Source organism: Gobio gobio (assembly GCF_949357685.1).
Source record: "Gobio gobio genome assembly, chromosome: 17".
Lineage (NCBI taxonomy): Eukaryota > Metazoa > Chordata > Actinopteri > Cypriniformes > Gobionidae > Gobio > Gobio gobio.
Genome location: NC_137110.1, coordinates 33,553,036 through 33,568,429, shown reverse-complemented (window position 1 = coordinate 33,568,429; position 15,394 = coordinate 33,553,036). Strand labels below are relative to the sequence as shown.

At 38.6% G+C, this 15,394-nt stretch overlaps 1 protein-coding gene across 1 annotated transcript in view; it reads right to left on the bottom strand.

Moving 5' to 3' along the window:
- Positions 1-15,394, bottom strand: part of plxnb1b (plexin b1b) — a 73,828-nt gene that overhangs the window by 47,618 nt on the left and 10,816 nt on the right. The window contains exon 2 of the mRNA XM_079840994.1: positions 2,930-3,001. The gene's annotated coding sequence lies outside the window, so the exon portion shown is untranslated. The remainder of the gene's footprint in view (positions 1-2,929; positions 3,002-15,394) is intronic.

The following is a 15,394-nucleotide window of genomic DNA, read 5'->3' as shown; positions in this document are numbered from 1 at the left end:
AGCACAAAGAGATATATGATATGAGCACAAAACTGTACCATAACATCAAACTAGTGTTAATTTTGTCACCCATTTTTAATTTAGTCTTAGTCTTAGTCTTGTGCCAAATCTCCTTGTTAGTTTTAGTCATATTTAGTCATTCACATATCTTTTTTTGTTAGTCAAGTTTTAGTCGACTAAAAGTCTCGTCATTTTAGTCTAGTTTTAGTCAAACGACAACTCAAGGTATCTTAGTCAAGTTTTAGTCGACCAAAAGTCTCGTCATTTTAGTCTAGCTTTAGTCAAAGGAAAACTCAATATATTTTGTGGCAAAATAAGTTACATAAAGTACATATAACCTGCATAATGTGCAACAACACCATAGCTAACTGGTTGATTTACAGCTGCCATAGATGCCTAAAATCAGCATTAGCTTATGAGACGATGGGCACAAATATTGATTTCGATCTTGAGTCAGTATGAATTCATATGTATATTGCCTACTGTACATATAAGGAAAAATAAGTTTTTTACACTTTTTTGGGGTTATATTATATTTGCTTGCATTCTTTACTATTCACTATTATTAACATTTCAAAATTTCCCAAATAAGTAAGCAGTTATGATCAGTTATGATCTTTTGAGCAACTAGACTTCATGTATATTTATTAAAGAGCCATATGGGCACCAGTGGGGAATGGCATTACAAGTGAATTTTTTTATTTTTCCAGCCACAAAATGGCTCTAATTTGCCTCTTTGCAGTGGAATTCTCTATTTTAACCTTAATTAATACACTAATTGTAATATAAATAATACAAATATTAGAAGAAAAATATTTTAAGTGGTCATTAATGGACCATAAGCATTGTACAAATAGTATTTAGTACTAAAAGATCTCCTCAAAATATTCAATAAATATTATTGAATTAAAATATAGGCTATTTATTTTTAAAATAGTTAAGGTGTATGATCACATTTGACCATCAATGAGTACAAGTGTGACTTAATTAGTAAGGAATACCTGAGGGCTAAATACAAGAAAAACATTAATATTAATGTTAACAATTTTGTATCTCTACCACTCCACAATAAAATGATACTGTAAATGTGGCTGACGCACACTATGCTGTACGGTTTACCAAAAATTGCTGCAAACACCTGTAAAGTGAAGCTGTTGTGTAACTTACGCGGCTTAAGCCATTCAAATATACGGACGCAGCGCTAGAGGTATTGAGCGCTCCGGGAACCACGTGACCACACGCGCGCGGCCGCGAGATGACAGACGGAGTCTGAGAGAGACCTGTACTCCAGCAACAGCGGGAACTCTTTCGGAATATTTTGAACAGCTGAATATTCATCTCATAATGAAAAAGTAGACACGATTGTAGACGAAAATGAAGAGAGATTTTATCTTAGTTTTTATTTTATGTAAAACATTTTAGTCTCGTCCTTTTTCGTCAACAATAATGCATGTTAATTTAGTCTTAGTCAGTGTTTTTGGACAATGGTGCAGTCTCGTCATCGTCTCGTCTTCGTCACGGAAAAAAAGGTCGTTAACGAACATATTTAGTCTCGTCTCGTCTGACGAAATTAACACTACATCAAACCACACATCATCCAACCGGAGCTCCAGGACTAAATTATTGTAAGCACCATATTGTTTTCTTCCCCGTATAACATTGTTGTGAACCGGCATTCTCCACCCCGTTAACTTTAAAAGCCAACGCAAGAGCGTTGACATTTTGTACCACAAAGCACTCTTCTTGCAGCTGTTGTGATAGCAAAAAAATATATGCCCTCGGTTGCTATTTGGAACCAAATGCTGCCAGCTTTTTTTTTTACTGAAAAAGCGCTCGTCCACTTTTCTGTGAATACAGCCTAAAAGAGTTGTTGCAATCTTAGTGGTGGTGACGTTAAAGTCGTAGGGCTGTGGCCTCGTTCATTTACAGCCTACCTCAAGCTTTTTACTTCTGGTGACTGCATTTAGGCTTCAAAATTTATAAAAGTTGTGTTTATCTGTTCCATCGATTCCATTTTAGTACCGGTTCCAAATATCTATAAACCGAGAATTCGATAAGACGTGCATTTCGATTCCGCTTATCAATTCCTTTGTGCACATTCGAATGTGCTTTTAAACCATTCAAGAGCAAGAAGATGCAAAAAGAGAACTTAATTTGGCGCTGTTTTCTGTGCTGTACACACATCCAAGATGCACAACACACAAAAAGTTGCCTCTTATATAGTGCGTGAATGCTGAATTGAGTTCTCTTTCTTGCACTTGAACACACAAATACACACAATATGACAAAATATCCTTGTAAACACAGTTGGTTGTCTTAAGTGAACGTAAACAGTTGAGAAAGAAAACACACGTGTATCAGTATATTAAATCCCTGCATTAGGTCTTAAAGCAATAGCAGCCGAATATACCTAATGCTGTCTGTCATTAATCTTAATCAAAAAACAAAAGACAAAGAAAATCACTCACTGATCTTGACTGTATAACATTTGTAATTTTAATAAGGATTAATCTGCATTTATTTATAAAAAGAAAACTATGCAGTGTTACTTTACATTTGATTTTAATTTCTGTACCTGAACTTTGTTCAATTGCATTTATTTGTGCTATTGCTAATTTGTTTATGTTCTCATTTTATTACTGAATGTTTACTTGTCTTTATTAATGTTTGAAATTTATATTAGAAAAATGTAGTTGCTGTGGTTTTTATAAAAACAGACGAAAGTACCTTGTGTAAGTGCCCTGCAGGCTGCTGACAATATTGCATAAAAAAATAAGAATGATCAATTTTGATTCCATGGTGGCTAAATATAACTCACCTATACAAAATATTTTTTACTGTTATTAAAACAACATAATCCATTAACACAAAATCAAAAACAAATTATATGTGAGAAAGAGACAAAAAGAGAGTTGACAAAAGTTCTTACCAGGGTTTGATCTGCAGGGTCGACATGCATACACACAAAACACAGTCAAACATACGTCCCCATCGGCTATACCTACGACACATAAAAAGAGAGAGAATTTTTAAGCATTTACAGCACATTAAAAAGATGTCAAGTGTATGCAATTGGCAGGAGAATCTGGAGGTTTAACATTTTGGGATAATTACAAAATGTCACAACCAAGAGTCACTGGAAATACATGGCTCTAGCTACATTTCTGCAAAATATGATTCGTTGAACTTTTCAGGTGACTGGATTTTTTTTTCAGATCTGGATTTATTACAGCCCAGCATCATGAAAAAACTTCAGTGGATACATTTTTGCAAAATAATATTGTGTTACTTGTAGTGCTTTTTTAAAATGTCAAATGACTAGCGCTAAATAGCAAGTTAAATTTTCTTTGTAATAGTTAAACGTAACTGTGGCAACATTTTATTATATTGTTTAATGCATGCATCACAGCAGTTCGAAAATTTCTGGTGAATGGCGCTAAAAGATTAATGTCCTATCGTATTTGAATTTTTGTAAATATATATATATTTATATAAACAGAGTTTCAAGTTTTTATAAGCCTATTTTATGCGTCACATTAAAAGAGATCATGCAACAAGAGAGAATGGTATATTTTATGAAAAACAGCTGGCTGTTTACAACAATCTGTAAATTGTTCACTCCTATAACAATCATTGGTTTACTTGTGTACATTCACTTGTCTATAAGAAAAAGCATAAAAGAAGGTTAAGCAGCAAATGCCCTAAAATGTTCAATTTGACTTGATTTCTTTTTAGAATAAGCACATCATACAAATGGATAGATTATTATTTATCCATTTTATTTATATGACTTTTTTGCTTTTTTGCCATATTATGCCCATATTTTGGACAACATAATGGTGGTGAATACAAAGGCACATTAATAGAGACAGAAAACATGTTGAACATTGCATTTGATCTAAGCCAGGTCCATGAAAACATTTTTACAGATTTCAAATTAGTACGCGGACCCTACCAAAGTTAGACATTCGTAGACATTTATATTTAACTCACAATCCTCTTCGTATACCAGTGATATATCCTAAACACCGGCACTAAAATCTTGCAATCCTGAATAGTTACCTATTTTTTCCCCTTTTTTTTTTCCCCAGAATCTCTGAGTTATACGGGCTTTAGAGTAAACACCATTTATATAACTAATTCCAACATAAAATGTAGCTTCGGGGCAGGGACTTTGTGAACTATTTAAATAAAGATGCATAAGTATACCTCCAACAATTGCAGTTTAATTATTGCTTCAAAGATTAGAAATGTGTGGAGCAGTTTTAACTGATCTGGGGGGTATTCCAGAAAGCAGGTTGACACACATACCCGGATATGTTTAAGAGTAAGTAAGCGGATAACCACAACTTTCGGTTCCAAAAACGGAGGTAACTTTCAGGGTATGCAAGTAGCCATAGCAACTCACTCTCTGAACATAACCTGCTCCGGAGCAGCTCATGTTCCAGGGTTAGTTTGCTTAAGAGGTATTCAGATGCATGTTATATAATTAATATAGTTATATTAATTTAACTAAATTTGTTATAGTTGCGGTTATATAAAATAAAACATTATATATTAATTCTAAAGCACTATTACAACAAGGTCATGTTTAAATTTTAATTAAATTCAATGAATTAGCATCAAACAAACAATATAATCCTTATTCCCAGTGAATAAAGAATGAATGCACAACCACCAAATAGGTGGCGATGTGCACTAGGTAGGTTATGTAAATCGCAGTTAAACAAAAGAAGAAGGAAGTAGAATGGCGCGCTTTTTCCATGGTGAATCATCAAATCGTCGCTTTGTTGAGAAAGTCTTGTGTGTTAACCAGGAACTTACTCTGAGTTGTCTGAGTTTACTCCGGAACTCCAGCATACCTTGAGTAAGCAAGGTTTGGTTCAATCAACCGGGAGTTAAAGTTATAAGTGACAGTAAGTTAACCTTGCTTTCTGGAATCCCCCCAACCAATTAAACAAACATTTGAGATTTAGTGGCAGGTGGATATAAAAAATTATGATACCAGAATAATAGACCTGCAGTGCCTTGTTCAATTAGTGGCACAGCAGTCTCTATGAAAGGTTGCATGAATAAAAGTCTTTGTTCATTCACTGTCAGTTCAGTTGCACATTGAATTGAGTCTTCAGTCCATGAGGATACGTTCAGCACAGTAATGCTCTGTAAACACAACATGTCTAAACCTGAGAATCACACAAGTATTTATATCTTAAGGAAATATCAGCTAGACTCTTCAGAGGGAATTTGAGGATAGTTATAATAGTTATATCCCTATATATCCTATATGTCTTCTAAACATTCCTTAAAAGTCAACTTGAAATGGTGTTCGCAACACATTTCAACGAGAGGCAAGGCATTCAATGAGAGAATATCTTGAAATGGTGGGTCTCGGTGCGCTTCCAAACTAACTGGTGCGTTTGACTGAAATATGAACACAAAGACATCTAAACAAACCGAAAACAGAATATGATGTCACAAGATGTGAGGACAGAATTCTCAAGCATACGTGGTTTTTCTCCTCAGGAGCGATGTTGCCCATTACAGTTCGGTACAGGGGTCTGAACAGCACCTTTCTTGCAGCAGATCTTCATTTGTGTGAAACTAAAGAATTCCTGGTGCTGTTCTGACTCCTTTACACTTTTTATAAGCTCTTTGTGAGTTCTTAGTTATTAAAGAAAAAAATCAATACGAGCACATTCAGCCAGCACACATTATTGTTTTGGATTTTCTGTAAGTTCTCTTGCAAAATATACATCACAAAAGCAGTTGTTAGTAATTTTTTTTCTTGTTTTTTTTCTTTTCTTTAGGTGTTAAAATAACAGTGAGAATGCCAAGCAAACCAGAACTAAATGCATCTTTTTTTTGGTCCGGACCAAAAGAACAGATGTGTGAACTTGTTGTGAACTAAGTTAAGTCTCGGAAGTCTCGTTTGTTAATCACGTGACCTCGCGCGAGCTCAATGCGTTTCACTGGGCGTGGCCATTAGCCAGCGTGGTATAAGAGCTTTCTTTGTTTACACTTGAGTTAGAGAGAAGCAATCGAACCTCAGGGAGAACAACTAGTCTGTGAGTACCGTTTTCATTTTCTCATTTGATCTGTAGTTCAGCTGTTATTCAGAACGTTGTCTGTGTGGTGTAGTTGGCTGTTTGTTTGTTGGAAGTCTCGTTTGTTAATCACGTGACCTCGCGAGAGCTCAACGCGTTTCACTGGGAGTAGCCAGCTGTATTCAATAACGACACTTAATGTGAGTATAAATTGAGCGGTACTCCGCGGCAGCCCTTGTGTGAAGCCCTCCTCGTGTGAAGACCGAGGAGTGTAAAGACCATTCGACTCTACTCTGTGTGACTCCACTCGAGCAAGGATACCGACAAGGCACTTGAGTATAGCTTTCCTTCTACTTTGTCCACTTTTGTGTTTTGCTTGTTTTTATCGGTTTGTTTCTCTGACCCGTATTCACTATGTGCTTCCAAATCGCTACTATTACCCCATACACCCGTAAGTCACGCTCCGTACATTCTAGACGCCGTAATCCTAATAATCTGCGAAGTGTACCTATTTCCTCTACTACATTAATGTCCATTCCAATTAGTCTGTGGAATTGCCAGTCTGCTGTAAACAAAGTAGTCTTTATTCCATCTATTTCCACTCATTCACATCTCAGTCTCATGGCTCTAACTGAAACCTGGATCAAACCAGAAGACACTGCCACTCCTGCAGCTCTCTCAAATTATTTCACTTTTTCACACACCCCTCGCCCGATTGGGAGGGGTGGAGGTACTGGTTTGCTCATCTCAAATGATTGGAAATTTGAGCCCATTTCATCTCTATCTGGCAACCGCTCATTTGAATCACACTCAATCACTATCACTCATCCTGCTAAAATCCATGTTGTAGTTATTTATCGCCCTCCAGGTCAACTGGGTAACTTCTTAGAGGAATTGGATATCTTCCTCTCACTTCCCTGAGGATGGCACTCCTCTGGTACTGCTCGGTGACTTCAACATCCACCTTGATAAACCCCAGGCTGCAGACTTCACCACTCTTCTGACCTCATTTGACCTTAAGCGAGTATCCACTACAGCTACTCACAAATCAGGTAACCATCTGGACCTTATCTACACACGCTACTGCTCCACAGAAAACACTTTAGTTACTCCACTGCACACCTCAGATCACTTTCTCATCACTCTTAACCTCCTACTGACTCCTGACACAAAACACGCACTCCTCCGCAGATCACCTTTCGACGTAATCTACGCTGGCTCTCTCCCTCCCGTCTATCCACTATGGTTTCATCCTCACTCCCTCCACCTGCTCAGTTCTCAGCACTAGACACTAACAGTGCTACTGACACTCTTTGCTCCACTCTAACATCTTACTTAGACAACTTCTGTCCCCTTTCATCCAGGCCAGCCCGCACCACCCCCTCTGCCCCCTGGCTGTCTGATGTTCTCCGCGAACATCGCTCTGGATTCCGGGCGGCAGAGAGGAAGTGGCACAAAACTAAAAACGCTACTGACCTAACCCTGTATCAGTCTCTTCTCGCTTCTTTCTCTACTAATGTCTCCACTGCTAAAAATACATACTACCACAACAAAATCAACAACTGCTCTGACTCTCGTGCACTTTTCAAAACATTCTCTTCGCTCCTTTGTCCTCCCCCGCCCCCTCCTTCGTCCTCCCCCGCCCCCTCCTTCGTCAACTCTTACTGCTGATGACTTTGCATAATTTTTCACAAACAAAACCTCCTCCATCAGCAGCCAATTCTCCACACCACAAACCGACACGCACATCTCTACAACCATTACACACACGCTCCCCTCCTTCTCTCTGCTCTCTGAAGCAGATGTTTCCAAACTCATCCTTTCCAATCATCCCACTACCTGTCCGCTTGATCCTATCCCCACCCACCTCCTTCAAGCCATTTCTTCTTCTGTTACTCCTGCACTCACTCACATTGTCAACACCTCTCTTCACACCGGGACCTTCCCCACTGCATTTAAGCAGGCTCGGGTAACCCCACTGCTTAAGAAACCCTCTCTAAACCCAGCACTTTTAGAAAACTACAGAACGGTATCCCTTCTTCCTTTCATTGCAAAGATACTTGAGGGAGTGGTGTTTAACCAGCTCTCTACGTTTCTTGAACAGAACAACCTCCTGGACATCAACCAATCTGGCTTCAAAAGCGGCCACTCCACTGAGACTGCCCTGCTCTCGGTTACGGAGGCACTGAGACAGGCAAGAGCGGCTTCCAAATCCACAGTACTTATCTTACTGGATTTGTCTGCTGCTTTTGACACAGTTAACCACCAGATCCTCCTGTCAACTCTCATGAAGATGGGCATCTCAGGAACTGCTCTCCAGTGGTTCAAGTCTTACCTCTCAGGTAGGTCCTTCAGGGTGTCATGGAGAGGTGAAGTGTCTAAGTCACATCATCTAGCTACTGGAGTTCCCCAGGGCTCAGTGCTTGGACCACTTCTCTTCTCCATCTACATGTCATCACTGGGATCTGTCATTCAGAAACATGGCTTTTCCTATCACTGCTATGCCGACGACACTCAACTCTACTTCTTATTTCAATCAGATGATCCCACGGTTGGTGTTCGTATCGCTGCCTGCCTAACAGACATTTCTACCTGGATGACGGAACATCACCTGCAACTCAACCTTGCAAAGACAGAACTGCTTGTGGTCTCAGCCAACCCAGCACTTCATCACAATCTCTCCATTCAGCTAGGATCATAAACCATAACTCCGTCTAGGACAGCCAGGAACCTTGGAGTTGTGATTGATGATCAGCTAAAATTCACTGACCACATTACTGCAACAACCCGGTCCTGCAGATTTGCGTTATACAACATTAGGAAGATTAGACCCTTCCTATCAGAGCATGCCACACAACTCCTGGTCCAAGCTCTTGTTCTCTCCAGACTGGACTACTGTAATGCTCTTCTAGCGGGCCTTCCCGCATTCACTATCAAACCCTTGCAACTGATCCAGAATGCAGTGGCGAGGGTGGTCTTTAACGAGCCGAAGAGAGCGCACGTCACGCCTCTCTTCATCAGTCTGCACTGGCTGCCAATAGCTGCTCGCATCAAATTCAAGGCACTGGGGCTCGCCTTCAAAGCAACCACTGGCTCTGCACCAATATACCTAAACTCGCTCGTTCAGACTTACACACCCACCAGGAACTTACGTTCTTCCAGTGAACGACGCCTTGTGGTGCCAGAGAGGCATGAAATCGCTCTCACAAACCTTTTCCTGGACCGCCCCCACCTAGTGGAATGACCTGCCTATCTCAATTCGTGCGGCCGAGTCTGTAGCCATTTTCAAAAATCACCTAAAGACACATCTCTTCCAGCAGCACCTGACCAATCAAGAATAGCACTTATCATTCTATTCATTTTCTGTCTGTCTAATTTATTTATTAAAAAAAAAAAAAAATTCTGTCCTGTGTGTTCTGTGCTAGATGAACTGAGACTTGTAACAGCACTTGCATACTGTTGCCCTTGACTGTTCTAGTTGCTTCTTTTGCTCTCATTTGTAAGTCGTTTGGATAAAAGCGTCTGCTAAATGACTAAATGTAAATGTAAGTTGCTTGTGTTTTTGCTCCACCAATGGAAACATTTCAGAAGAAAGTCAATGCAGAATCCACAATAAGACATCTACACTAATGCACATACTGACAGTGTGTCGGAGTGACTTTAGCCCCTTTCCTATGCCCCTTTTTACAAGATGTAAAATACATCTCTGATGTCCCCAGAGTGTGTACGTGAAGTTTTAGCTCAAAATACCCCACAGATAATTTTTTATAGCATGTTAAAATTGTCACTTTTTGAGGGTGAGCAAAAACGTTCCATTTTTGTGTGTCTCTTTAAATGCAATGGAGCTGCCCTTTTAATGCTGCGTTCCAGGCAGATTTTTGAGCCCGTAAGTTACGACTTCAAACCACGACTCACGACTTTGTAGTAGGGACGATATTTCAAGAATATTTGCGATAACGATATTTATGACGATATAGAAAAAAAAATTATGGAACAAAGTTTTATTGGTTATTGCAGCTGGTAGGCAGCTGCATTTATTAGTGCAAACAAAACCATAACATAACATTTTAGTTTAACAATAATGTAATTTATGCCATGGTCTGTCTGAATATTTGATTTTGATTGGCTGGAAGGTGTGCAATAAAATCGTTTAATGCACAGGTAGTTCCAAGTCAGATGAATCCTCGTTCTATATTAATCCGCTGTTTTCATTTCAGGTGTGTTTAGACGGAGCACTGTAATCGGTTTAAAAGTCTGAAAGTCCGAATGAAAATGCTGCATATAAACACTTCTTTCATAAGGATACACTAATATTTCTGAAGTGTAAAACTTTTTATTTTGTAACAAGTTATGACAGGGCTCCAGAGTGCGACTAAATGGTCGCATTTTGCGACTAAAATTTGAGAGTGTGCGACTGAATTTTACATCCAGTCGCACATGTGCGACCAGTAAATGTGCCTGCTGTCGGTACTGGAGAAATTAAGAAAATACGCTACTAATTATAATAGATAGACGTTATGTCTGGCAAATTCTATCTTTGCCAGCCGTTTCTATATGAGATAATATTAAACCATATGTCCGTGATGCATTTTTGCCATTCGCAATCCAGAAGAGAGAGAAAGCTCTCTCTCTCTCTCTCTCTCTCTCTCTCTCTCTCTCTCTCTCTCTCGTGGAGCTCCAGCGAACACAACACCACAGTCAGCTTTAATGAGTGACGATGGCCAAGAACTAAACAAAAGTTTAGACTGCTTAAACTTTAGGGATGTGCTGTGATATTAATCTAATTTTATTTTCGTTTTTGGCTTCCAAGAATTATAAAAAGATTATATGAGGTAAAACTATTCATATAGCCGTGTTCAGTCGAGCTCATCCTTCCCTTCACAGCTGAGCTGTCATTTCTCCTTAAACCTAAACTAAACGTCAGATTCAGTGATTGTTGTAAACTGCAGTCTCTACTGTTGCTAAACTGCGGGATGTGTTTGATAATAAAGAGCTATTAAATGCACAATCATCCGCGCAAGAGACGCTGTTTCCAACTTCAAGGCGGCTTATGTGTGTGTGCTGCGAAATGGACCGACTTGTACTTAATATTTTAGGCTTCGTGTGCGCGTCTAAACCATCAAATAAACAACAAATTGCCGGTGTCAAAATGACCGGATTGGAGAGTAGTTATTTTAACAGTTTATATCTTAAATGGGCGTAAATAGTTTGGAGAAATAGGAGAATATGATATTATTAGTTCTGAATTCGATCGGTCTTAAAGGGGCAGCGTCTAATAAACCTGCTGACAATTGAGCCATTACTTCGAATCGAACAAAAGGCAAATAGAAAATATTCACATCTCTTGAATTAATAAATTTAGCTTTTATAAGCATTAATCTATCAATTTATACAGTGAAAACTATGCAGTGTTATTTTACATTTCATTACTTTATTAGATTTCTTTGTAGGTTTGTTCTTTACTGTAATATTAATGTTAGCAGACCTTCCGAATGCCTGCACACTGGTCCATTTACAAATAGATGTTTTATATTTTTGTTCAACCTTTGCGGTTTCTTTTGCTATAGATATTTTACTTTTCAGATTATAAAGCCATGTTAATTATGTTCTTAATTATGTTTTTTTTTTTTTTTTATAAAAAATATATAAAGTATAATAAAAAGAACCGGTAAGAATACTGTTAAAGTACCGGATCGATAAGCAGTATCGGTAAGAGTAGTAATACCATTAAAACCTTAACGATACCGATCCCTATTAGTAATACAGTGGAAATTAGTAGATTTGGTTAGCATGTTGATTTACAGTGTGCGCCCCTAAAATTTCTGGTTGTGCCCCTAAAATTTTCAGTTGGGGGCCACTGTGCTCCTAGTGAAAAAAGTTAGTCTGGAGCCCTGTATGAAGATAAATGTTGGAATAATGACACAGACATAGCCTGGCTACGCCATCTCATCTGACAGCGTTTGTCCCAGGCACTTTCTACTTCAACTGCGGCTGACAGAAGAATTTATTTTTCTGAGGTGTTTCTTACAGCAACACCAGATCGGTTTAGATAACGTCTTGTGTAAACTGTCCACAGAATCGTTCAATCGGAATGATTTTAATCGGAATGACATAAAAGTGTGCATGTTAACAGGACTATTGAAGCGCACACACATACGCGCGCATCACTCGCATTTAGAGAGCAGAGATCGCTCTGCACATTCATGAGCACAGAAACATGTTATTAACGCCGCCCCGCGACTTTTAGCAATAAAATAGCTAAGTTACTGGATCACTACATTATATTTCTCAGCAACGATGGGGTTACATCTCTATTTTTCAGTAATAAACCCACATCTTCGTTAAGAGAGACACTGAACAGACCACACAGGTATGAATCTCTCTCTCTCTCTCTCTCTCTCATTAATCCAAATAAATGCTATAATCCATTAATTCAAATAAATGTAATCTTACGCACTACTTTATCTCTGTGTCTGATTCAAAGAAGGCAGAATGCTAGATCTAACGGGCCGTAACTGACGAAAATAACTGTCAATGTTACCCTTCCGGTCAAATATGCGCTGCAAACATCAATAGCAGCTTTAAGTTGTCAATGTTTAGTCAGTTGTCAATAGGGCTGACCTCTTGTAACCAAGTAGCTCCCTTTTTAGGAACCAAGTCGTTATCGGAGGCTGACATGCTGCTCTTCGTGTATACTCTGACAGGTGTTGTTGTTGTGCGCGCTAGGGAACATAAATACGCCACCGCGTCGCTATATCATTGATATCGCGATATGACACTTTTTTTATCATGGAAAAATTTATACCGGTATTATCGTGGACGGTATGATATGGCACACCCCTACTTTGTAGCGTTCCAGGCAAAGTCACGCCAACTGCCTGAGCGGTAGCTAGATGTAAACTAAGAATGGCGAACCGTAGGGGGCTTATGCTCATTTACAATCATTTCTATCGCCAAAGGTGCTTACTCCTTGCTTATTTGAGGGAAACGGAGGAGAAAAACACGCAGCATAAGGCAAGAAAAGCTGTTATACCTTTTATTCTACGTTATTTGTATATTTGGAAATGTATTTGGTATTCATTTATTCTTGCACCCAATGGCCTGAAAACTAGCTAACACTAGAAAAGCTGCTGATAATGCATAACATTTGCGGATAAATAACGTTAGAGCAATACCTTATATTTGGTTTTTATATACGACTTTCATAAACACCGCGTCCATAGGGGCTGCCATTGTTGCTTCGCAGGTTATGTGACGTCAGAGCTCTTAACTGGGAGTACATCGATCTAGTACGAGTTCACGGGTGGGAAGTCACGGGTTTGACTGCCGTTCCGGTTCCAGTGCACTTTCACGGGTAGAAGGTTGGAAAAACACGGGTTACGGGTTGCCTGGAAAGCAGCATAAGAAGAGGGTGGAGCTTCAAGAGCTTGTGTTAGCAGCTCCGATTACGCAGACATGCACTGAAAATGTCCGAAACTGTTCAGCCTTTTTATTTTCAAACCGTCAGACAATGATGGAGAGAAGAAGTGCCAACATGTAGAATGCAACAGGACGTTCCTGAATGGTTAGTTGATGAATTTATGTAGCTGATGTGGAGTTAATCTTAAAGTCATTGATTAGCATATTCTGTCATGATAATCTATAAATCGCTAGTGTGGGAACTGTTGTCAAATGCTTACAGAGCCAGAGAATATATGCTGCATGGAGATAGAACAGGTATGGTTTAGTTTAATGTTATGACAACTTATCTTGTCATCTTGCTTTTATGACACACAAATGCAATAGCGTTAAGTACTGTATTCCAATCAATGTGAAAAGACGGATGCGACAGCTTGAGCAGACTCCCAAATGTGCTCTATACAACAACTCTTCTCAACATGGCCTCACCCCCTTTGTTGCGTGTTCCCGGGGGCAGGGTTTATGTAAATTTTAGGGTTTAGTTTAGTCCCTACCAGCCGTTTGTTGTAGTCCTTAAAAAGCCATTTCATTAACAGAAAACAGAAACTTTGAGAGTTGTAACTTTGCAGATGTTTTTATGCTCAAACAGCAACATTACACACTAACTAAAGTTTAAAAAGTGAAATAATAATCAATCACCCTTTTAAGATTTGGCAAATCAAATTTGAGGGCTGAAACTATCTCTTGTATAAGAGGTAGAAAAGATCACAATGCATGCGGAGAACAACCCAGTTCTCTAATACTAGCGACTCAACCACACAAATTATTAGTTCCTCTGGCTAAAAACATGCACACACTTGCCCAACAGGCCTCTAGGGTGACATAAATACTCAAGTCCTTCAACCAAAACCTCATTCCAATTTAACATTGGTGCCCCACCATCCTAAACCCTAGCAATATCTACTTTAAGTAGATATTTAGGTGTTGTGGCAGCAGTTTTAGGTTTATTTTTTAGATTTAATGAATTCAATAAATGTTATTAATAAATTAAATACAAATGTATTATAATACAGATAATATTTTGTGTAAGCATGCTAATGTTTATTAAGCCTACATTTTTTCATTTCAACAAAAACGGTATTCAGTTCATTGAGGCTGTGAGCAGAAAGTTTACACACAGTATAACCTGTTATGATAAAAGCTTAAATAAAAGCTCACTGTGTCAACTGTGTCAGGTCACCATCAGCACTAAATGAACAGAAGTTTATGTGTATGTACTTTATTTACATCTCATAGAGGGGGTGGAAAAGTGGACACTACACTACACACACACTTTTCTAAATGAGGACATTCCATAGACTTCTATTGTTTTAATCTAACCATAACCCACATACTTAGCCTAACTGAAATTCAAAAACTATTTATTTTATAGCTCACTTTTTATAGCTTGTTTAGCTCACTTCTGAGTACACATTTGTCCCCCAAAAATGATCAAGTACATGTACACACACAGCGACCCAAGACTAGCTAAATATTAACAGACAAAAGCCAGACCAATTTGTGTGCACCTTTAAACATGAAACACCCAATCTCTGGCCAATGATGTTGTTAAATGAAGAAATAAACATGTCCACGTCAAAACTATAAACAAAAATATTGTAAGGCTTTAGAAAACTTGAAAGTGAAACTCACACAACTCACAGCTTTTTGGAGCTTTACAGAGGTGGTCTATATGAACTGTCAGTGTATAGAAAAGAGAGCATGAAGATTGGTCAAGACTCCCCTTTTGCATTTCATACAAGTTTACATCAAAATGATTCAAGTCTCTCCAAAGAGACGTAACTCCAGTTTTTGGGAACCTTTTATTATGTTGAACGCTATCCACAAGCTTTGTTAACTTAAAGGATTAGTTCACTTTAAAATGAAATTTACTCAACCTCATCCTAGGTGTA